Raw genomic sequence first — 26,205 nt, 5'->3', positions numbered from 1 at the left:
CAAAATTCCAAATATGAAGACTAACTTTAACCTAATACCCTCTTCTACCAAAAAACTTTTGCATCTTACACCCTACTGCATTAATAACCAGTACAAAATAATAAACCACTCATGGAGTGACTTATCTTCACTATTAACATCACGAAAATAACAGAAATGAAACATCCATTTAATAAAACCCTCAGCTTTACTATATACTGATATCCATTTACTTAAAATATAACCTTTGAACCTGTATTCTTTAAAAATATTCTTTAAACATTCCTGTTCTAAACAATCAAAAGTCTTTTTTCATATTCCCCACTAACAAACATATATCACTTTTCTTCCACTATTTCCATCACCAAAATCATTAATTAAGACTACACCTTCCCTTAACACCAAAAACACCCTCCACCAAAACTTAATACCCCAGATTTAATAAAATCCTTGTAGGCATAGTGTACAGCCTACATGGAAGGTACAGTGCCCATGTATGCGGATCCCCCTCGGTAGCTCGCCATGCATATTAATGTAGGAGCGTTACTGAGGGAGAGCCATGTAACATGGTTACTGAATCAGTGTAGAGAGTCTGTTACTGTGTCTGGGGATGAGAACACCCCCCCCTGCACTGTCAATGTGCAGTAAAGCAATGCATGGATATGTATTTAAATAATTTTTTTTTAATGTTTGCACAGCATGGCACAGCACACAGCAATGAACATGTGCCAGACATCTAAAAATAGAAACCGAATACATTTAATTATAAATCCAAAGGTCAAGTTTAAGCATAGCTGAGTAGGTTTGTGCAGCATGGCTCTTAGCGGTGCTTAAACTTTGCTGAAAGGTGTATGTAAAAGCCTAGCAGCATTCCTCATATCCATGTAGTAAAGTGATTAGAGTCATGGCCTTATGTGCGGTAGGTGCAGGGTTTAAATACAGGGAAAAGAAATTAATCAACTATTTTCTAAATATAAATTATGCCAATTATTTTTTAATCATAATGTGCTGAGCTCAGCTAAGCTCTGTTAAGCCATGCTAAGCCAAGATAAGCACTGCTAAAACAATCTCTGTTTCAGCACTACTTGTCTGGGCTTAGCTGATTTGTGCACCGCTAAGCATTGCTGAGCATTGCCAGTTTAAGCGATAGCTCAGCTAAGCTCATTTGTGCAGTACTAAGCAGCATGCTGCAGTTTTAAAAATGGCCCAATGGTGTTTAAGGGTGTTAAAACAGCCTATATTTAGTGCACTATGTGGGAATACAGCATATTATGTTGCAGTTTGAACTGTGCAGGAACTATGGCAGGTGTTGGAGAGGGTGCATGTTTTGGGGCACAACACTGGGACATTCTGGGGTTCAAGGTCATGGTTGGACTCCTCATGAAAGACCATGAACATAGGGTGCTGCAGGGCCAGTTCCAGGGATCAAAGTACAAGTCAGAGGCCTGGGACCAGCTAGCAAGCAATCTCACCAATGCAACAGGCATCCCCTACACAGGTGAGCAGGTCTGTCACCGTTATGATGACTTATGGACACATGTGTCCAGGATGCATGGGATGGGAATGCCTCACATGTTTGTAAGTACTATTAGTATTGTTTTACCAATACCTAGTCTGAATATGTGATTGTCAGGTACGCATAATGGTGTGCATTTCTCCCCTTACAGCTGCAGAAGAGAGTGCTCACAACATAGAGGTATGTGCAGGGCACCTGGCCAGGTTGCACCATGAGTGTGGTGAGTACAGATAAATTTGCAATCTATAGTCAAATACACAAGATAGAGTAATTAATTTACTGCCAGTAGGTACATACAGTCCAGATTTTTGTATTTCAAAGAATGTGGATGTTGGCCAGTACTGCAATAACTATTGCCAAGTACCGTGCAATAAAGATTAAAGCATGAAACCTGATAATGTTAATGAAATAAAGTTTCTACTGTAATAATTGTGGAATTACAGCTGTATTGCAACACCTGCATTATATGAACTGCTGTGCAATAAAATTTGAAAATATGCCAATTACTGCATAAGGACACTCCCAATAAAGCTGTGTTGTGCAATATGTTTAGAAGTAAAGCTGTTGTTCATTAAATCGAGTATGACATCTGTTCTAAAAAACAAACACAAGCAATACCACTAAGTAATTGAAGGTCAGCTAAGGAAGAGTGTTATGCTTAACTGTATATTTAGAGCTGTAGTATAACATATATGCATACTGACATTTGTTCTACACTAACATTGGAAGCAATACCAGAAACACCCAATGTAGATTGTTTGTATATCAGGATTGTCATGAGTTAACCATTGCATTTCAGCTATATGCATTCCTGCTCTGAGGTACAGTGCTTCAGGCAAGTATGAAATTGTAATAGCTGTAGGCAGCAAATATACTATCTGCAACTGTATATGGATCAGATAGCCAACCCAATACTTCGATATAGTGTGTAAGTGTCACAGATATTTCCACCCCTTAAGAGTTTATTGTGTACACCTGCATCCTATGTATTAATGTACAGTTTACCTAGTATCTCTGTCATGCATGAATCTCATGCATGTGTGCTTAAGTGTCACTGCAGTCTTGAATAAAACTGTACTACTAATACCAGATCATAATGTTGTTTCCAGGTGAGCTCTAGGAAAATATTAGTCAGTCAATAGTCAGCAGTGGCTCAGTAGCTCAGTTTGTTAAATGCTGTGTGTGACATACATTTTGTCAGACACGGACCAGGGTTTGAATCCAGTGACAGGTATTAGTAAATATTACTGAATCAGTTATGTATTGTTAACAGATGTTCTCCCCACAGGAATTACAGGTAAATGGGTGCAGTAACCATTATTATGGGTTAATAATTTGTGTGTTCAGATGTAACAGAGTGTTAACAGCATTGAAAAGGAATGTAGTAAGACATCATAAAATAAAGGCAACAAGTACAATACTAATAAAAGTTAATACATTAAATAAAATGTGTAATCTTGGTATGGCTATGTCTGGTGTGTCTGTGAACATTTGGTGACGGTCCAACTCCATGCCTGCCAAGGATCGCATGATAGCTGCATACTCTCTGTACTGTAAACGATACATGTCTCTCAAGTGTCATGCTGTCACAGACTGTAATCACTGTTGCCTAATCCCTCTGTCACAAATCTATCATCAACATGATAATGTCAATAGCACAGTCACACTAAATCAGTCCACAGTACACCATGGTAGTTAAATAGGGCCACTTGACATGTAATAGTCCTCTGTAGTTGTATACCTGCAGATGTTACTAATTGGCCCATATTGTCCCATGTGGATAGCTTGAATGGTATGTACATATTACAGCAGCTATAGGGCACTGTTATACATAAAGGAAGGGCAGACCTGTAGAGTATATTACAGTACTGTTGCAAATTATATAGCCTATCCTGGTATTAATGGACTGTATTTCTTTCTTCCCCACCCCTTATCTTCACCATAATTTATTATTGTTATACAGTGGTTATGGTTTACTGTTAACATATGTTGTTCCCTAAATGTTATGTTGGGCTTTCTGTTTTATTATTGTTATGTATTACAATGGTTGTATACTAACATATCTTGTTGAATTACCTATGTTGTTGGCCTTATGCTGTAACTGTTACTGGCTTGCTGTTACTATACTGACTGTTGTCTTACTTATTGTTGTGTTCCATATACTATGCAATGTTACGTTACTGGGTTATTTGCAATGTTCTGGCATGCTCTTATAACTAACTAAATGGTTTGTTCATTACCAACTGATGCACATTGAAATACCTCAAAACCACAGCTTGACTGGGTAGGCCAGTTCCTGGTGATCCACCTACCCTACCTCAGCCAGCCATGACATTGGGTCCCATCACATCTAGGACCCAAGCCGGCGGTGTCCCCTTTGCTTGGAACTGTCTCAGGGGACAGGGCACATCCTCCCTAGGACCAGGGGTTGTGGGGGTTTGTCACCCAGGATCAGGTACTGGTGATGGTGTGCAGGATAGTTCATTATGGGTATTAGCAATTTCTTTTCTGGATTAAGGGCAGACTGGCCAACCTGGTGGGGCCATGTGTCCCTGGAGCCCAGCCTCCAGCACATCTACTTTCAGGCAGTGAAGGAGCAGTGTTGACTGCCCATGGATGGGAGCTCAGCTGCACTGCTGCCATCTGGAGGCATGTGGACCTCTAATTCCACAGCACCCTCCTCATCCAAGTTGTTTATCCCCTCATATGTCACACACTGCCCCCGTATGCTATCTTGTCTTTCTTGTCTGTCTGCAGATGCAATGTTTCCTACTTAGCTTACCTCCCCAGATGTACCTATATCCCTTCGCCAAAATTCCACTCTCTCCTTAAAATAAATGGCACCTGTCCCACAAAAAACAATTTGCCACATACATAGCTATCCATTTTGCATGTGTTTACTGGAGATAACTAATTATTACATTAATTAATCAGCATACTTATGTTGCCCTCAGCCCTCTCTCTGGTGTGTGAGGCTCCATATTCCAAATTCTTGTAAAACCTGCACAGCTGTTGCTGAGACCAAATGGAGCATTATGGTCCTTTATGACACCTATCCTGCACATCCCTACCTGCCTTGAAGTATGTTTTGCCCCTGCTTGCTCCCATTTCATCACTTTCTTATCACCCCTTTTTTCTTTTCTTTTTTTGGCCTGGGTTTAAGTGGAATGGCTTGGCGTGTAAACCCATTTAAACCTGCCTTAATCATCTTATGTGTTTCTGACAGTGTTAAGCACATGTGCAAAGTAATCACCCCTGCCACATCTTGAATCTGGACCCTTGTCAACTACAGCACAGTATTTTAGCCCACTAGGCTACTCAGCTCTGAATTACAGCAGGTGTTTCCACCAACATATCCTGATTGCCACTGACACACTGCAAGTGCATATAATGGAGAAATTGGCATTGTACTTCAGACTTTAATGCAGATATTGCACCAGTACACAGTCAAATAAACATTAATAGATGTACGTGAGGCCTGGGATAGCAGGTATAGCTGTCAACTGTACAGACTGTTGCAGAATGTCCACAGTTGTGCCCCCTAATTTTGGCATGGTTTCACAAAAACATATCTGTCTGCTAAACTGCTGGCAAGTCATTAAAAATCGAGGTTAGAAAATCATGACAGACATTTGAGTGTCACACCTCATACTCATTAGAAAAAAACATGCTAATGCAATTCCTGTGTCACAGACTGTATGCATGGACATACAGTATATCTTGCAAATATACCTGCTGCAGCTGTAACTCATTTGCTCAATCTGTTAAATGCCATACATGCAATACATTTTGCCACTCACAGTCCTAGGTTTAAATCCAGTGTGTTGTACTTCAATTACATTCTTGTGAATACAGCAAATAATGAATGAGTCATGCAATTTTAACCAAAACAGGTTACTACTACTGAATTAATTGCTACACATGTTAGCAAGTCAAAGGCCTGCAGGTAGGGACACACTGCACATATTCGTATAGCCTACCTATATGTCATCTACTACACTTTGATTGGCACTGTTACATAACAGATGTACCTTAAGCACATGCCTCAATTGGACTGTTATGGGTACTCTCACCCTGGGTCTGCTATGATGACAGAGCTGACACTGCTACCCAGTGACACATACAGCTTGCTGTCCTCCAACATGTTCACACTCCCACTATGAGTCATAGGCATAAAAATGTAGCTGCAGGCTGCAGCATATACAGCTTTATATTATGCTACCTGCTAGAAACCTACCATACCTCACAACCCCCTAGAACAAGGGATCCACATAACATCCATACATAAAGGGGTGGGAGGTAAAGGTCAAGTGACAGAGACATGTGTCATAGTCTGCCTTTGCAAACATACAGAGCTGATAGACCAGCAGCAACTGCAGCAGCATGCATAGTCTGATGGGTATTATGTGTGACACCCACATGTCTCTTCCCCCTTACTGGACTCAACCCACGTTTTTTAACACTGAACTGCCACATAATCATAAAGTCTTTTAATAATGGCCAAACATGGCATGGAAAACTGTGGACATACCTCATAAACCTCAACAGTCAACAGTATTAGTACCTACCCTGTGCAATGCTATAGACTCCACACCACATCAATGTCCATCTCACAGACTAAGCAAGGGGCTAAGGTCTACATGAAGGCCTTAAATATTGCACTGTTGTGCCATGTCATTGGCTAATGAAAGTGCAACCCATCTGTTCTGGATGGAATTAGCAAGTCTGAGCCATGGATTGCTGCACAGGCAATTACCAGTTAATGAGCATTACCTACAAAAGGCAAGCAACTGCCAATGGGAAACAAGTCTGTAACTTGCTATACCAAGACAGACTGTGATTTACCAAGCATTGTTCTTCAGGATTTCTTCACAAAAGGATTACGTTATTCTCCCAGTTATGTAATACATGTCCCCATATAATGGGACACAGATGGGAGGATGCAGTTATGGGGAATAGGGATTACAACAGTAGGCCCATGATAAATCTCTGGGAATGACATGTAGTTGATACTCTGCTGTCCAACAGTTACAGGCATGCCTCTCAACTGTGCCTGCTGTGAGTTACATCACAGCTGTGGCCCTTTCTCTCCCACCTACAATGGTTGGCTCCTGTACAAATTCTACTGGATTACATGTTAGACATTTTGACAGTAAGTAAGGGTGGACATAGCTGTCATATTACATGATCTACTGTCATTCAGCACCTCTCAGTCTGTGAATTTCACACAGGAATAGTTCATATATTGTAAAGGTGTCTATGACTGTCCCTGATATACTCTGGCTGGGTCACAGTTTAGTCGACATTCATATATCATTGCTTGAGAGCTATGGCTAACATACCTAACAACCCTCTACAGCAGGAAATCAGGTCATAGCCAGTATTATTAGGGGACACAGACCAAACCTCAGCAACAGAGTGTACATATTGGTCATCCAAAGTAAGAGTATGATTAGAGTAACAGATATTAGTGTAGCATAACTGTTTTCTGATGGTTCTGGCATGTGGCAGCCAGATTCTCCATATTCTGAGAACAACCATCAGTTATTGGCCATCCACTTGCCAGACATCCACAGATTTGTGCCAAAAAGATCACATATATCAGGCACACGTACACATTTGGCAAACATCTGTGTACTGGAGAAGTATGACACCTATAGGGAGGATAGATAACAGCAGGTTTGCATTGCTGTCTGTAATTGTGGCACATTGATGTTGCTGGAGTGTCCTCATATACTTGTAATAACACACACTATGTGTCTGACAGTGGTCATATGAGATAGTATTGGGACTTTGCCCACAGGGGACACACCAAAGTAGATAACATTGATGGGTGTGGAGACATACAGCACACCCTCTCACAGCACACAGGGATGCAACCAGTATTGCCACTATGTTGGTGATAGCAATGTACATAGTGTGTTGATAGACTGTGAGGAATGGCATGGGAGGTGGCAGCGGATAGTTCATGGCAATGTTGATGTGCAGGGTCTGTACATAGTGGATATTAATGTAGCTGGTCCTGTGATGTGTTCCCATCTTGTTGTCTTTCAGAAAAGATGTATCAAAGGAGGCATCCGCCATTTTCACAGGCTGAAAATAATGTCATCCTGGATGGCCTTAGACTGCATTACAACATTCTGCTGTCCAGGACTCACCAAAAGTGTGACCAATGTGCAGCACTGTGGGCTTACTTCATCATAGCAGTCAACCATGTAGGGCTACAGGACAGAACCTATCAGCAGGTCCAACACTGGGCCACAGATATGGTCTATGCTGCACGGTAAAAGGCTGCTGCTCTTGCCAGGGACTGTACTGCCACTGGTGGAGGGCCTGCAGCAGAATAACCACTCTCAACCACAGAGGAATTCCTGGCAAACCTGAGAACAACCAGCATCTCCCAAGCATCCATCCCCCATACATCATGGAGGTGGGTGCCACAAAGTCACAGCAGAGGAGCATCCAGGTAAGCCTGCAGCAGAATAACCACTCTCAGCCACAGAGGAATTCCTGGCAAACCTGGGAACAACCAGCATCTCCCAAGCATCCATCCCCCATACATCATGGAGGTGGGTGCCACAAAGTCACAGCAGAGGAGCATCCAGGTAAGCTTCCTGTGTTCATAAGTGTAATACTGTATCAGTCATTGTGGCAGCCTCTGCATGTCAGTACATAGGGATAGGTCTAGCTGCATTGGGTGGGTGGTTTGGTTTTAATGCACAGTTGTGTACACATACTCAGAACGTCAGCAATGTAGGCAGTATCACATTACCTACTGTACATGTTGATATATGCACATATTACACTGTAACAATGCCACATTTGCTATTACTGACAATACGTCTCCTTCACATTTCCATAGGTACATCAGGTGTATATATACCCTCAGAATGTTACCAGCTGACATTTTTCCCTAGGCACAACTGTTATGCTTAGCCACAGTACAATACTTGTACGTTCAATTTTGGACGGGTTAACTGATGTGCATTAAATGGGTAATCCCAGTTGTGTATTTGCAAGAGTAGTAGCATATTAGCACTTCTTTTTGAGAAGGTCTATGCAGTCTGCTATACTGGAGGCAATCACTCACAGATGCCTGTTTACACACAATATGGAGATGGTACATTCTTGAGGCAGTGATACTAGAACTGGCATAGTATGCTCAAGATGGATGCACTCTGTTTGAGATGTAAGTCTATCACGTACACTGACATATTGATTATCACACAGGTGTATAGTACTGTCATCATTAACTGAACATAGCTGCCGTGCATGTTATAAAGGGCTGGTCTTGTCTGTGTATGTTGTAGTCTGCTTGTGTGTTGTGAATGGGATCATAAATAAGATGTGGTATGTGTAATGCAGTCGTGGCTCCTCACCTGCAGGTGTATGTGTGGGGATTACCATACATAATAGTGCAGTTAGTTATGTACTTATTTCATCTTTCTCCTCACAGGTGAACATGGGGGTTGGAGTTTATCCCCCTCACAACTTGATGTCAGTGTCTCATTGGACTCTGATGATGATGGTTACCATAGTGAGGCACAAGTGGGTTTGTTGGGGGCTGAATCTGTCCCATGGGTTGACATCCAACTTCCTCCTCAGTGTCCCTGCACACAGTCAGAATGCCCACACATACCCAGTCCCCTGTGGCCACAGATATCAGACAGTTAGAGTGTGGCAACATCGAACAGGAGAGTGTGGCAACTATGGCATCAGTGAGTGCAGACACTAGCCATAGCCAGAGACCTGGCAAGGTCCCACAGATGCAGATTGACAGGGGTGCTTGAAGGAGGATGGCTGCCCATCCATCACTTATCACAGGTGTCACACCACATGTCAATCAATGTATGTTTCAGTCCATCATGGAGGCAAAGGGACATTCCAAATGTAACACCAGATGGATGCTCAAGATCATGGAAGCAGCACAGTCTGACATCCATGACGCCTTCTACCACATTGGTGAAGTCATGGATCATTTCACTGATGTAGTGGACAGATGGTGGGGTGAGACATTGTCAGTCCTTGACCGCATGTTGTCTGTGCTGGAACATCTGGTGAGAGTAGGGCATCAGACACATGAACATAGGTCAGCAACACCATTTGCTGAGAGTCCACATGGCTGTGCACATGCACGGTCCTGTAGTGGCAGTATCTCTAGAACTACAGAAGGGAGTGTGCTGTCCACACCACAATGTGGCAGGCCATGGGCATGTGGTCCTCGGTGGTCCCATGTGGACATGGGCCCAGCAGCCACCAGTCACCATCAGCAACTAGCACTGCATCTGACCCTGGGCATGGTGGTGCCAGTGACATTCCTGGCAGAGACAGTTCCTGTGTTTGTGGCTGGAGACAGTCAACTGTTCACTCTGCCATGTATGGTCTATATCTGCTCAGCATCATGTCTAGGGCTAGCACTTGGCTTGACTGTGTACACACAAACACTCAAACATCACTGTCACATGCAGGTCACCAACAGACATACACGTCACCTCTCCATAGCCCAGCTAAGCAGCACCCCTTCCTGACTCACACACATGCTGTCAACTCTTTGGCACAGCCTAGGCCTCCGGCACCCCCACACCACACCCTGTGCATGTGATGATACCTGTGCCACATCCCTGCCATCCATACATGCAAATATGTATCTGATGCACAGGGTGTCTATAATACATGTGGATTTTAATGCAGTAGTGTTATGACATGACATATGCTGCATTCTGGCATGTGTCTTGAGTACACATCAGAGTTTGTGTACCTTTGTTGCATGATGTTAAATTGGTAGTAGTGTTGCAGAATGACAGGTGTCTCACAGAACTGTGTATGTTTCTGTTCCAGGGGTCTGAGTGGCTAAGCTATGGAGACTTGGTGGCAATACAGCAGCACAGGACAGCATGGCAGCACAGCAGAAATATGATATCAGCAAGGTATGGCTGTATATGTGCATGGTTACCTATGTGCATAGATGTGTATGCTAGATGTGTAGAACAGTGTGTCAGAGACAATGGGGGCAGACAGCATAACCTTGCATGCATACCCTGTAACAAGGCCTGCTACCCTTGATATGTATCACCTAGATGTTCTGTACATACAAATGTATGTGGTGGTGGATAGCATGTATGCCTCTGTAGATGTGGGCTATTTAGGGCCAGCAGCTAGAGACAGGGCAATACAATTCATGGCAATTGCACACCCATATAGCCATATGTGCACTGCTGCATAGGAAAATATGTATGCACTCACACAGAGTTACCTTTGGTGACATTAGAACCCCTACCTATCTATTAGTATACACTACAGCACTATGTAGTTATCGCATGCATCATGGAGCTTATCTGTTTTGAAATTGTCAGCCAGTGCTGTTAAGGTGGATAACATCAGTAGGCCTTGTAAAGGAGACAAATGTGGATGCTGGCAGTTAATCAGAGGGCCTTAAAATATATAACCACTGCACAGAGATAGACAGACTGCTGCAAGGGGATATATTTACACACACACACACACACACACACACACACACACACACACACACACACACACACACACACACACACACACACACACACACACACACACACACACACACACACACACACAGTTGCTGTTTGGGAGATTAGAACCCCTACCAATTTATTAGTATACACTGTAGCACTACGTAGTTATCACGTGCACCACAGAGCTTATCTGGTTTGACATTATCAGCCAGTGCTGTTAAGGTAGGTGACATGAGCAGGTGTTGACAGGGAGGCCAGTGTTGGGGAGGACACCAGTCACAGGCCCATAACATTATTGGCCATTGCACAGAGATAGGCCAGATGTGCACGTCTGCACTGGTGTAAGGAAAATATCTACAGATACACACACACACACACACACACACACACACACACACACACGCACACACACACGCACACACACACACACACACACACATGCACATATACACACACACACACACACACACACACACACACACACACACACACACACACACACACACACACACACACAGTGGCTGCTGTGAGATTCAAACCCCAACCTACCTAATATTACATACTACAGCTCTCAGTAGGAATCCCACGTGCCACCGATTACACGTGGTGTGCATGTGGCTCCAGCCACATTAGTTGTGAGCTACGCAAACTGGCCTTGTCTTACACAGCCTATGTAACCTGCAAAGTGACTCTGCTATATGCTGTTTTTGTATCTAGTGTCCTAGCAGTGGCATACCAGTTAATAGCCTTGCTATGTGTGTATGTTTACCAGGATCACCATTTCTGGCCACTTGCACTTTGCCAGAGATGGCCTGCCTGTCACCCCTGGAATTCAGGTTACTGGCTAAGGCTCTTGCCACCCCTATAGTGCCTTTTATAGGAAAAGTTCAAAGGACAAAACCACCACCATAACAGGAACAAGCATGCAAAATCTGAAGGTAATGATATTCAAAGCTAGATGTCTAAACTTCGAAATGCACTATCTCGCGGCACTCCTAAAAATGGAGAACATTGATATCTGTGCAGTAACTGAGACCTGGTTCAAGGCTGCAGAGAGCACCCCTGCAATACCAGGCTACAGCTCTTACCACACTTTTTGGCCACCAAACCAGGACCAAAACACTAAAGGTGGAGGAGTGTCCATATTCACCAAGGATATTCACAATAACAGGATAGTTGCCCAACACAATCCATCTGAAATTCTCCAGGTGCAACTAACACTAGGTAAGACTGAAATACAAATTGTAGTTTTCTACAGATCCCCCACCATGCCCCAAGATTCTCACTACACCTTTCTAAACATACTGTAAAATGTTAAGATACAACCAAACACCTTAATACTAGGTGATTTCAACTACCCTGCCATTAACTGGGAAAACTACTCGTGTACCAACACCTTTGCCCAACGCTTCTTGGAATTCATAAATTCCAACACCCTGGATCAACTAATCCTTAGTCCCACCAGAGGCTCCAATATCCTAGACCTGGTCATTACCAACATGGGAAATCGATGCTTCACACCTATGTTCGCCTCCTTGTTGGTCAGGTCTGACCATAAGCTAATAACCCTTGACATTTACATCCCCCCCAGTAAGGAAACCTCCATAAAAAACTTCTCCAAAGCCAACTTCACAGTACTCAAGTCAGAAGTGACAAACTTCATGACACCCATGCAGACGAGAACTGAAAGTTCGACTGCTGAATCCTACACTAAGGCACTGTATAAGCACATCCACTCGTGCATGAATTGTGCTATCCCCAATTGAGCCAAGATGCTTTCCTCCAAAAAAAGAAAGCCAATCTGGTGGTCCCTTGCCATAAACAAACTTTACAACAAAAGGAAGAAACTGTTGCAGAAAAATGGAAAATTCCAGGATGCAAAAAACTTCCTTACCAGCCTCAGTAAGAAGCTAAGATCCCTCATAAAATCCTCCAAAGCAAGTTATGAAAATGAAATTGCCAAATATTCCAAAGACAACTACAAGGCATTCTATAACTATTTCAAGAATCTAAATGGCAATGCTCAGATCTTCTCTGAGTTACAACAGAATGGTATTAAATATAATGATTCCCAAGGATATTGCGAATATCCTGGCAGATTGATTCAGTGCAAACTTCACCCCCCCTCTCACCCCATAAAGGGCCCATCTCAATACCAAAAGATTGCTAAATTCTGGTAATAAAAAAGCACTATCCATAGCTAAGAATACAGTATCCATGGGACCAGACGACATCCCAGGCTGTGTACTACATGAACTAAAAAATGAAATGGCACCTCACCTAAGTGTCATATAGCCTCACCTCAGGCTTTGTGCTCTCTGAGTGGCACACAGCTACAGTCATCCCACTCCACAAGGGGGGATCCACCTTGGATCCCAGGAACTTCTGCCCCATCAGTCTGACAAGCCTGATCTGCAAGGCCATGGAACTTATTATCATGGAACTTATAAACAAAGACATTGGCAACCTTCAAACACAGGAACCCATGCAGTTTGGGTTCTTGAAGGGTGGATCTTGTCTCCTGAACCTGAATGACTTCTTTGAATCAATCTCCAGAGCCATGGACAAGGGTAAGGCGATCCATACAGCCTATCTGAACCTCACCAAAGCCTTCGACACCATCCCCCACTCTGGAATCCTAGATAAACTTTCTAAGCTGGGCATTAATCTCAATGTCACTCGATGGCTTGCCAACTGGCTTACTGTCTGGACACACACTGTAAAATTAGCCAACTCCAAATCCAGCTCCAAACAAGTGACAAGTGGAGTACCTCAGGGTTCAGTCCTGGGACCTCTCTTGTTTGGAATCTACTTCTCTGAAGTACAGGCCAACACTAAGGGACTCTGGCTAACAAAGTTTGCAGATGACTGCAAACTGGGAACCATTATTGAATCCCCAAATGATGTGGATATTCTACAAAAGGGCCTTACAGAAACAGATGCTTGGTGTCAGAGCCATGGGCTCAAGCTCAATGCCAGGAAATGTATAGCTATCCCCTTTGGGAAAAAAACATGTACCCATAAATTACCACATAGGTGGGAGTACACTAAACAATGAAAGTGTGATAAGAGACTTAGGGACACAGGTGGACAGTGGTCTCACCTTCGATGACCACATCGCCACAACAGTCAGGAATTCCTTCTATGTAGCACACCTCATCACTAAGGGCTTTTCATCCAGAAAAATGAGGTCATTGTCCCATTGTACTCATCCCACATTAGACTCATTATAGAATAGAACACCCCATTTAGTATGTACCTCTCAAGACATCTGCATAACTGGAAAGACTGCAGAAATACCTCACTAAAAGAATCAGAGGCTTAAAGCAGATGCCAAATGCTCACCATCTAAAAAACTCCACCTAAACTCTGTCGCATATTGCCTACTCAGAGGCAATCTCTGCTTAACATACAAGGCCATGTCAAAACCAGAACTGTTGGACATGCTACACTTAAAGAAATCCCAATCCCTCAGAGACACACGTTCCAGAGATCTAAACCTTGTTATCACAATGAACAAAACATGCTGGAGGGATAGGTTCCTGACCCAGGGGCCCTCCAGACTCTGGAATAGACTGCCAATACATGTTAAACAGAGCACCTTTTTGGCCCTCTTCAAAAAGAACCTTGATGATTGGATGGGAGATGGGAAATTCACCCCAGGGATCACATCAGCTGCCCTGCTAGACAGGGGTCCAGGGAAGTAAATACAGTGGAAAGAAATAGCCAGCAGTTGTTATGGCTAGGCTTGTATAGGCCCTAGGGCTGATAGCCTTGTACTAACATATGAACCTATGAACCTAGGTGGACAATTGGCCAGTGACAATATGGCCTTTCCAAGTCCTGCATGGAAGTCATTGCACATTACATGAGCTGTTCACCATTGTCTGTCTACAGGGTGACATTCCACAGGCACACTGTTCTGTGATTGGGTGTTTTATGTCCTTATGGCCTTGGTGTTTTACCATCAGACAACTGTTATGCATGTAGGTGCAGATAACTATATATATATATATATATATATATATATATATATATATATATATATATATATATATATATATAATATATATATATATATATATATATATATATATACATATATATATATATATATATATATATGAGGATGGCATAATGGTTAAGGTGTTTACCTTGCAGACACAAGGTGCAGGATTTGATCCTCACATAGGGTAATTGGCTAGGCTTAAAATGGCCCACAAGGGTAGTTAGCCTAGTACTAATCTATGAACCTATATATATATTTATTTATATTCCACATAATGATAAATAGGGAGATCATGTGTGAGGGGTATAGGGAGAAATAAATACATATACATAGTTGTCTGTATGCATATTTTCACATATCTGTCCTTTAGGCAGATGAGGCATCAGGCATGGACTCAAGTTAGCTAAATGTAGATGTATGCCCAGTGTGACTGTCAGTACTTACAAGGTGACTCCATGCCAGGCCTACTTGTACTCAGGTCTGGGATTTTGTGTGCTGCAGCCAATTGGCAATTCAATTGGCAATTCAACAGTCCAGCACCTCCTGATATTTTGTCCAAGAGATTCCCTGGCTGTGTACTGAATGTGTTATATGAGTGATACCTAGCAACTGTACAGATTGTAATAGACTGTACATAGTTTTGCATCATATGGTATGCTTTACATAGCATTGTGGTTTTCTGGTACATCACTGGCAAGTCATTATAGACTGATGTTAGGAAATGATGACAGACATTTGAGTTACTGACCCCATACACACCAGGGAACCCATGCTACTGCACGGCCTGTTATTCTCTGAACTATCTGCATTTCTCTGGCCACTAGTTAAACCTTCTCCTTATATTTGGGCCTTTGTCTCTGTATTGTTCATGGGTTTGTCCAGATTTCCTTCTCTAAGTGGTTGTAGGTATGCTGTGACTGGGGTACATGATATATTACTTCACACACAGTCTGTGCATGTTTAGCAGAATGTCCAGCATTCTACTTCATATGTCTGCTCTGCTCCTCATACCATTGTGCTTTTCTGGTAATATACTAGTACATGAAGCCCACTAAATTGCTGTCCATATTGAAGAAGTTAAGTGATGGCCTTTACATCCTGCTGCTACTCTGACTTGTAACCTGCTGTTATACTAGCCACTTTCTCGATTATTCAGAGCATGTATAATATCTTCAGGTTTGGCCCTCTATCCCTCCATTGTCTATGGCTTTGTCCAGCTTTCTTGCAGTAACAGATTGTGACATATTGATCGTGTGTGGGACTCATACCATAGGAGTACCTCACATGCAAAAGTTGTATGTGCAGCCAGCTTTGAAACATGAACACTATCAGCCAAGCTAATGTACTTAGCCCGTTGAGCCACAACAGCCACCAGAAAGTGAGCTTTAATTCCTCACTCTATCAACAGCAGAAAGACATATACACTTTGACTCCTGCATATTGTGGAAAAATAGGACATGCAGCCAGGTTGTTTGGGACAGCCATGGGATTGTGTGGTCTGGTGATATTTCCTTGCAAACATACTCTGTTACTGCAGTTGTATGTGAACACTGATGTGTTAGGGGTAGGGGACTGTTGCATTGATAGTCATATGTCTGTCCTATGACCCCACTGTTTGGCAATTCCCTTACATACTGCTGTGAGTTTTGCTCCCTTATGGCTTACTGCATATTATGGGGCAGTCACTATTTGAAAGAGTACTGTAGTCCCACACAGCTGTTTGTTCTCTGCAAGTAGCCCAGTTGCTCAGTTTCTTCCCATGCATAAATGCAGCAGGTGCATACATATACTACCATAGTCTAGTACCTCGTACATATTTTTATAGAAGAGTGGCTTACCTTGTGCATGCAGGTGTTTAGATACCTGTTTTTTAGGGCTGACTCTGTCTGATGAATGCAGTACACAGCCAATACATGATATGGTACAGTTTGTGTGGTGTGGCTGGCATCCTTTTTATTATGCATGTGAGTTGGAGTAAGGTGTCAGTCCCTAGGACCCTGGTTATCGGTGCATGTGCTATGTGTTGCCTCATTGCCAAGGCCAGGGTATACTGGGCATGACTACATCTGTCTACAGGGACACCCTTGGGGGTTCCTCCTCCGAGTTCCCCAGTGGGTGTGAGTGTGGGGACCTTGGCACTGGTGGGGTGCTGTGTGTCCCTTCCCTTTGATGATCTGGTAGCAGCTGTTTCCACAGGATCATATTGTGTAGCATGGTACATACTCTGAACATCTGTGCACATGTGGCTGGAGACCACTGCAGGGCTCTACCAGATATATCCAGGCACTGGAACCATGACTTGAGAAGCCCAAACACATGCTCTATGATATTCCTTGTTTGTTCGTGTGCCTCATTATGACTTTCTTCAGTAGATGTGTGTGCATTTCTTATGAGTGTCATCATCCACAGTTGCAGGGCATAGCCAGCATCCCCCTCTAGATGATCATATGGGATGTCCCCCTGGCAAACATCTAGTACAGCTGTGATGTGTGCCAGATATGGGAGCCATGATAACTACCAGGGCTGCTGGCACACACACGATCATGATGATGCCCAGGACATTGCACATGACCTGGCAGTTGATGGAGTGATACCCCTTGCAGTTGATATAGACTCTACCCTCTTCACCAAGCTGTGATTTAATGTGTACATGAGTACAGTCTATGGTGTCCAGTACTTCAGAGTAGTGTGCTACATGGTAGAAGAGAGACATACTGCTGGCCCTCTCCTCATGGGTGCGGGGTAAATAAATGTGCTCACTGGCATGTGTTTGCCTGGCAGCCAGGAATTGGTGGAGTATCCTGGATGCAAATGCCTGTGAGACCCCCATCATGTCCCCAGTTGGTCTTTGAAAAGTACCTGTAGTTAGTATTCTAAGGGTTACACATACCTTTGTTTCCACTGAGATGGGTTCCCCTCTGTTGGCTCTGGGTCTGAATTGAGGGAAGCAGAGCTTGGTGAGTTCTTGTAGTATGTCTCTGTCCACCCTGTAGCTCTCTACAATCTCCAGTTCATGTAGCTCCTGGAAAGTTACTCTACGCCTGAACACAATTCTCCTTCTCAATCTAGGCCTATTGTCAGGGGCAGCATCACCACTGGCCTCAGCCTCTAACACATACAGATGTAGCAGAGCAGCAGCAGCCCCTAGCATTCTGTCTGTTAAAATTCCCAAGTCTGTACTCCAATGGTGCAGAGTATGGGAGAAAATCAAATTGTACGGTTTATGCATACTTTATAGTGCTTTGCTGCAGATGCAGCTTGTGTGATTGGATAATTGGACAGTTATGATGCATTCCACCTGCCAGATACATCACTGAGGGGTTTGAATGGCCAAGTGTAAGTGGAACAGGGTTACCAGTATTTTATACATGACTGGCTTTCCCAGGCAATTTCATTTTTTTAAACTACCTTCCCTGCTAAGCATTGAGGCATGGTACAGAAACATGCTGCACTGGTATAAACACTGCTCAGCAGTCTGGATACACTACCATGTATGGGAACACTTAGCATAGCTCATACTAGCTAAAACATGCACCCTGCAGCTAAACAAAGCTTAGGAGCACTGGACCCCCCCTCCTTCTTAGCTGAGCAGCCCACTATGCAAACAGGCAATGCTGAGCTCCAGTCAGCTTAAACATATAGTGACACCCCCCCTTTTGATGTCAGTTACCCCTTCTGTGGACAGCAACATGGTTCTACTGCTACACAGATTTTATCTGCAGACACAATAGCCTATTTTTGCTATTCAGTAACCCCAGCTCATTTGCATACAGATCCATGCACACAACCTGGATACTTCACTATTCCAGGGCCTGCATCCTTAGCACTCACTGAAATCTAATATTGTACATGCTCCATGCAGGGCCCTATAATGCATTATTCTGGCATATTTCTTATTTTTAGTTTTTATACTTTTTAATATATATATATATATATATATTTTTTTTTTTTTTTTTTTTTTTTTGCATAACAGCACATGTGCACACTGCTGCATGCCTCGCAAATGTAATATGGGTATTACAAAAATATTATTTATTAGATTATTTTGTGTGCTCTTTTGGACACACAGGGAATAGTTTTGTACACACCTATGCCTAGTATGCAATTTCTGACCTTCTAAATGAGCTTTTACAGCCCTTGTTCCATTTTTAATTTCTTGTACATGGAAATTTTCCGTGTACACTTTGCACACCAACACTGGGTCTGCAGGACTGTCTATCTGCTTGCTGGATCACTTCAGCACCCTCATTTGCATGCAATTCACCTACTTATGAGGTGATTTCCATGCCACGGATACTTCCATGTCTGCACACTCATGCATGCCCCTTTGCTCTTTTTAGTGGATCGCATGGCTGCTTACTTACATGTAAGCTCTGTGCGACTATGCCTACATGGAACATCACTCCAAGAAGGCTTTATTGAATTCCCCCAGTGTAAAATGTCATTAAACTTTAGCTATAAACAATTCATAAAAATATTATAATGAACATTATTTAAAGTAATGGTTCTCCATATTTTATCTCAAACCTACCCCCCTTTTTCCATATAAACTAGTTAATGCTCTCACATAACTTATCCCCAGTTTCAGCTACCTCAAACCACTCAGTAAATCCTTATAACACTAACTCCTTTTGCCACAGTTTCAAAGCCTTATAACCCTCATACCCCATAGCACTTTTAACAGAAACTAAATCTACATTAGCCTTATTTAATACCATATCTTCTCAGCTAAAGTCATTCTTTTTATACCTTCCACAATAACTTTATCACAAAATGTTTAACCCCCACGTCACCATTTTAATATTATCACCCCAATAAATATTTCTAATACACTGTTCCACAAAATGTATTATTTCTTCTTGAGTAATGACACCATCCTGATTTTAATCTCTCTCATAATATCAACTTAATGTTTTACCATTTTAGCTAAAAGGAGAAATGCCTTTTTTCTTACCTCTCAAATAATACCTCTGCCTATACAATAATTTTTCAATGTTTGTTTTATTCTTATCAAAATTTCTTTATTTGTAAAAAAACCTTATCACAATTCATATATAATATAATATAATATCTCCTTATGTATTTTATGATAAGCATTTCTATAACAATTTATTTTTATCAAAATTCAGTTGCAAACTCTATCAAGCAATTTGTGCAAGATTAATGTAATTCTCTCATAGAAATATGCTCTATTCATAATAAATCCACCTCACTTTTTAAAAATCCCGATCAAGAGACTTAGAAAACAATCTCTTGACCCATTTACCTTTAACTATAACATCCATATTAGTTCTACACTATATCAAAATAGCCATATGATCAGAAAAAAATGACATAACAGCACCACGTACCTTACACACTTACAGAATCAAACATAATTAATTTCAGTTTGCCTATCTCCTGTTCTAAAAGTAATGACTTATTAACCCATAATTTTAACTGCCCATACCTCATAACCTTTTTTAAATTTCATCTATCCCAACCTTCTTACTGTTTCTTGAACAATAGTTCATTAACACTATCCTTATATTAACCATAATATAAGATTTTATATTTTCAAGCAGTCTCTTGCTTTCTTTTACTCCAGTAAAAAAAATGAATCCCTATCAACCTTTATATATATCCATACAGCATCTCAGATCTGCAACAATTGATCTCCAAGACAAATTACAAAATCTAAAACACTAACATATTCACCAAACAAAAACACCACACTTGAATATCTGTGTTTATCCAAGTTCCAGAAAAGTTTACCATTTCAAAGTAATTCAGCTTATAGCCTATCAGTTTCTGAAATAAATCTAACGTCTTGCAAGCAAATAACCCAAAATAGCAATTCTCATAGAATTATTAATCCAACTATTAACATTTACAGAAACAATCCTTAAATTATACTATGCCTGTCTTTTTAATTTTTGAGAGACAATTTTAAATTTCCCTTTTTCACTCTTGCCCTATACCCAGCAGAATTTCTCTTACTGAAATCCTGTATATTTTTTCTTCAGTTTCTGATCTAGCACTTTCAAATTCATCACACAGAGTTTCTCTTTCTTCATTTATTACACATTATTTATTTATTGTACTTAATTCACCCTGATTTATGCCATCAATAATCTTTCTCCTATATTATCCTCTGCTTCAACAATTACCACTTCATTATTTGCTTTGTCCTCTTCTTCAATCACCCTAGAGTCTTTGGAATCCAAGTATTAATATTATCCAAGTTTCCTTTGTCACAATCAAACCAACATGACCCTCCTTATTACATTTTCTATACTCATTTGCACACTTATTCATTATATACCCTTCCTCCCACACTGATTATTTTACCACACTCGTTAATAAGATGACTAAAGTCCCCAGAAAAATAGCATGCTTTGGGCAAACCAGTATATCTAACTGCTTCCATAGTACTGACTACATAAATTTCACAAGGCACACAATTCACAATATAATTTTCCACTTTCTGAAATACCTCCAGTTCCCACTCTCCATTATATACACCTCTTTCATCATTAGTTTTAGCAATACTAGTTACAGGACAATACATTTGCAGGAAAAAAAACACCTTTTCAAATCAGATATATCATTCTTAATTGCACAATGTACAAAAGATTTATTTGTTTAATCTGTTCCCTTGTCCAGAAAAAAAATAAAGTAATTTCAGGGAAAAATACTTATTTTGGATTCACATGAAAACAAAAAAATATGTCTGTTAATATACCAGTCTCAAAACTAGTGCCACAAAAGTGTTCCATTTTTTAATGAATTAATGACCTAATGTCATTTACAGTAAATCCCAAAGGCAAAACTAACCTGTCCCAGATAAAGTATCCATCAGCAACTTCATCTTTTTTAGAATGAATTCTGACAGTAAATCGTGATTTTTTTTAATTATAGTTTTATAGTTACAGTACCTGTTTTATGAACATTTTCTTCAGACAACATCAACAAGAGTCTTGCTCTGAAAGGAAAGCTTTGACACGTCATTTTCAATGCCAGTAGAGCTGTCCTCCAAGCTATTATCTCCAAAGACTTTTAGCAACCAAGTCCAATGACAAAACCTCAGGATCATCCCGTGGATCATCATCGTCCAACAAAGACACAAGGTGCAAACCAGGCAATCTCCACAAGCAATTTCCATAATTTCTAATCCACTACTAGATTTGTTTCCCAAGTCAAACACTGACTATTTGTAACATCTAGGGCATCATTGCAATCATTGTTTTGACTACCAGACAAATCCTCACTTGCTTTCTCTTTGCCTAAAGCAACAGCCAAATAGAAAGTTCCCTTCTCCTCTGCAATGTCTGGGCATCTCCTGGCTGTCTCTGACCAGGAACTGAAGTAAACAGCACACTCTTTGAAAAAGAAGAGTTTTTGTATTGATATATACATTACATTACATATTATTTACCTATTTACATATTTACATTATTTACATCTATTTACAAATCTCCATACATTGTAAACCTCAATTTAAGCATTCCTTTCCTGCTCCTTTATCCACACCCAAAACATTATTTTCTCCAAAATCTTTGTCAAAGTCTATTTTCTATTGTATTTAATTTCATTTATTCTCTCATTTCATATAGTCCATGAAACATGAAATATTATTCTGTCCATTTCTTTACTTCTTCCTGCTTTTATGCACCATAATAACCACATTTTATTATGTCCATATTTAGTTGCTTAAATGTTAACAATTTTTCACCCTATTGTGTTAACATATTTCTTTCCACAAATGATTAACTTTTAAACATTTCAAAAACACATGCTCAGTAGTCTCAAACTCTCCACATGTATTAGATATTTTATCTTGTTTTTTTTTTTTGGTATGGCATATTTGCCTTAACTGGTAATTTTCTAATGCACAATCCCCATAAAAAATCATTACATTACATTCTTTAATCTTTCTATAGTTATTATATCTCATCATTATTGATTTTTATTATCTATTTCTAAATATTTCCATGGATCGATGCAATAAAATGCTTTTCTAATACTTAAGAACCATTTCTTTCTATTTTTCTTAAATATATTCTTTTTTTTCATATAACACATTTTTGTTTTGATACTCTTTCATTTCTTCATTCACAATGCTTTTACTTCTTTTTTAACTTTCATTCCTTCCCACAGTTCTTTGCATTTATAATATGATGTCATTTCTAACAAGTTTTTATTTTCCTTTATGATTCCTTTTAATACCTTACATAAAATTAAAGATGCTGCATGTACTACTGGGTTTATTAAATCAAGTATCATTGCACTTCTTTCATATATAGAATCCCTCTGTTGACTTGATTCAGTCTAGAACCTCATATAAAAGAAAATGTAATCCTTATTAGTTCATTTTCATACTTAATAGGAATCACATAGATGTTAGCAATTTTCCTGTTACCACGGTGTTCAACAAGTATGCTTTTTTTCTATATGAAAATCTATATGATTTCCAAAAATTAGTCACATCCTTTACTTATGCTCTGTTTTACCAGATAATATATTTTTCATCAAATTCATTGATTAAATGATCATGTTTTTCACAAAAATAAGTCTTTGGTTGAGCATTGTATTTTACAAAACCCCTATTACCATGAACATTAATCATACTGGGTACATGCTTAACATTATCATTTTCCATTTTCAACATTAATCCACATTCCTATCCCCCAGTCCATAGTCCTCTTTCATCATACATTTTTGTAGTGTCCATTACTTCTTTACAAATAGTTAACAAATGTTCTTTCAGTTCTTTTGCTTCAAATTCAGTTCTAAACTGGATCATTATTCTTTTTTTGTTTGCCTGTAAAATGCTTGACCCACATATTCTGTCCATGGATAAATACCTTTCTTTTGTTCATATGCATCCAAAAATATATCCGTGGCCTGCCCACTGTCAGATATCAAGTCACAAAATGTCTCTTAATTAATATAAATGCTCTTTCCTCTTTTGCTTTGACACCCAGAGGTGCTATGACAGAGTCCCAAACCTCATACCTGTCCATACTTTCTCTTTTCTTAGTGCTGATATGTACTATATAGTTCTTTTCTGATTCTTTTATTTCTTCTTTATTCTTTTCTCCTTTTCCAACAGTTTATGCATAAGTTTTTGTCTCTGGAACTTTTTCTGGCATAGTCAATTCTTCTCCTTTTTCTTCTTCTTTTTCCATGATGCCAATCCATGAAATTGCTGCTCTACTTTCTGTCTTACTTTGGTTTACCATTTCTTTCAATCAATCTTCCCTAACTCACCACCCCCCAATTGGAGGGTTGCAATTATGCATTTTTCAGAGGTAACTCTCTCTCCTTCAAACAATCAGCTCTGAAAGTTTCCTCTGAATCCATCTCAGTTACAGCTACAATCTCCTTTTCCTCCAACATCACTGTTTTTCATTCACCCACATCATCAGAAAAAAGTAACTTCACTCCATTTTCAGCAAAAGCTAAATCAGCCATGTTTCTCCCTGTTCCTCCTGGCTGCCTCCATGTCTGGACAGGAAACAGGAAGTCAGGATGTGCAACACATAAAGACTTCCCCTGACTACCAAGAGTAGTTTTTTTATTGCTATATACATTACATATTATTTACATATTTACATATTTACATTATTTACATATATTTACAAATATCCATATATTATAAAATTCAACTTAAGCAAACCCTACTCTTTTATCCACAATCAAAACATTATTTTTTCCAAAATCATTGTCAAAGTCCATTTCCATTGTATTTAATTCCATTTAGTGTCTCATACCATATAGTCCATGAAGCATAAACTATTGCTCTGCCCATTTTCTTCACTTCTTCCTGTCTATGTGCACCATAATAACTAAATGATATTATGTCCATATTTATTTGTTCAAATTTTAACAAACTTTTCACTCTATTACCTTTACATATTTCTTTCCACAAACTAAAGTCGCTTACCGCTTGCTCAGAGGTGACCTTTGCCTAACATACAAGGCCATGTCAAACCCAGATTTGATGAATATGCTTCACCTCAAAAAATCTAGATCCATCAGAGCCACAAGGGCGGGAGACTTAAACCTTGACACGGCTATTAATAGGACGTGCTGGAGGGATAGATTCATCACCCAAAGACTCCCTATGCTGTGGAACAAAATCCCGGTACATGTGAGGCAGAGCACCTCGCTGGCCTTGTTCAAGAGAAATCTTGACCAATGGATGGGAGATCGCAGATATACCCCAGGGATTACCTCAGTGTCACTGCTCAACAGAGGCACAGCAAAATAATGGGTATAGTTCCCCATACTAAAGGGGTGGCGTAAGCCACGAAACGATGGGCTAGGCTTGTAAATGCCCTCGGGCAGATAGCCTAGTATGAACCTATGAACCTATGAACTCTTTCACATTTCTAAAACACATGTTCAGTAGTCTCAAACTCTCCACATTTATTACATATTCTATCTTGCTTTTTTTGTTCATAGGTTCATAGGTTCATAGGTTTATACTAGGCTATCTGCTCTAAGGCATTTATAAGCCTAGCCCAAAGTTTTGTGGCTTACGCCACCACTTATGTTAAAAAATACTGTGCCCATTAGTTTGTTGTGCCTCTGTCCAGCAGTGACACCGAGATGATTCCCGGGGTAAACCTACGATCTCCCATCCACCGGTCAAGATTTCTCTTGAACAGAGCCAGCGAGGTGCTCTGCCTCACATGGACCGGGATTTTATTCCACAGCATAGGGAGTCTCTGGGTGAGATTAGTATTTATCATATTTGCCTTAACTGGCAATTTTCTAGTAGACAATCTCTATAAAAATCATTACATTCTTTAATCTTTTTATAGTTATTATATCTCATCATTATGGATTTTTATTATCTATTTCTAAATCATTTCATGGATCAGTGCAATAAAATGCATAATACTTAAGTACCATTCCTTTCCATTTTTTTCACATATATTCTTTTTTATTTTCCATAACACATTTTTGTTTTGATAGTCTTTCATTTCTTCATTCACAATGCTTTTATTTATTTTTAACTTTCATTCCTTCACAAAGTTCTTTGCATTTATAATATAGTATCATTTCTATCATGTTTTTATTTCCCTTCATAATTCCTTTTAATACCTTATATAAAATTAAACATGATGCATGCACTATTGGTTTTATTAAACTCAAGCCTCCTTGATCTTCTTTCATATACAGAATCCCTCTTTTGACTGGATTCAGTCTAGAGCCCC

This window comes from Protopterus annectens, chromosome 11.part0 (assembly GCF_019279795.1).
Source record: "Protopterus annectens isolate FY-2018-M chromosome 11.part0, PAN1.0, whole genome shotgun sequence".
In the NCBI taxonomy this organism is placed as follows: domain Eukaryota; kingdom Metazoa; phylum Chordata; order Ceratodontiformes; family Protopteridae; genus Protopterus; species Protopterus annectens.
The sequence above is the reverse complement of the archived record's forward strand: the minus strand, read 5'-3'. Positions refer to the sequence as shown.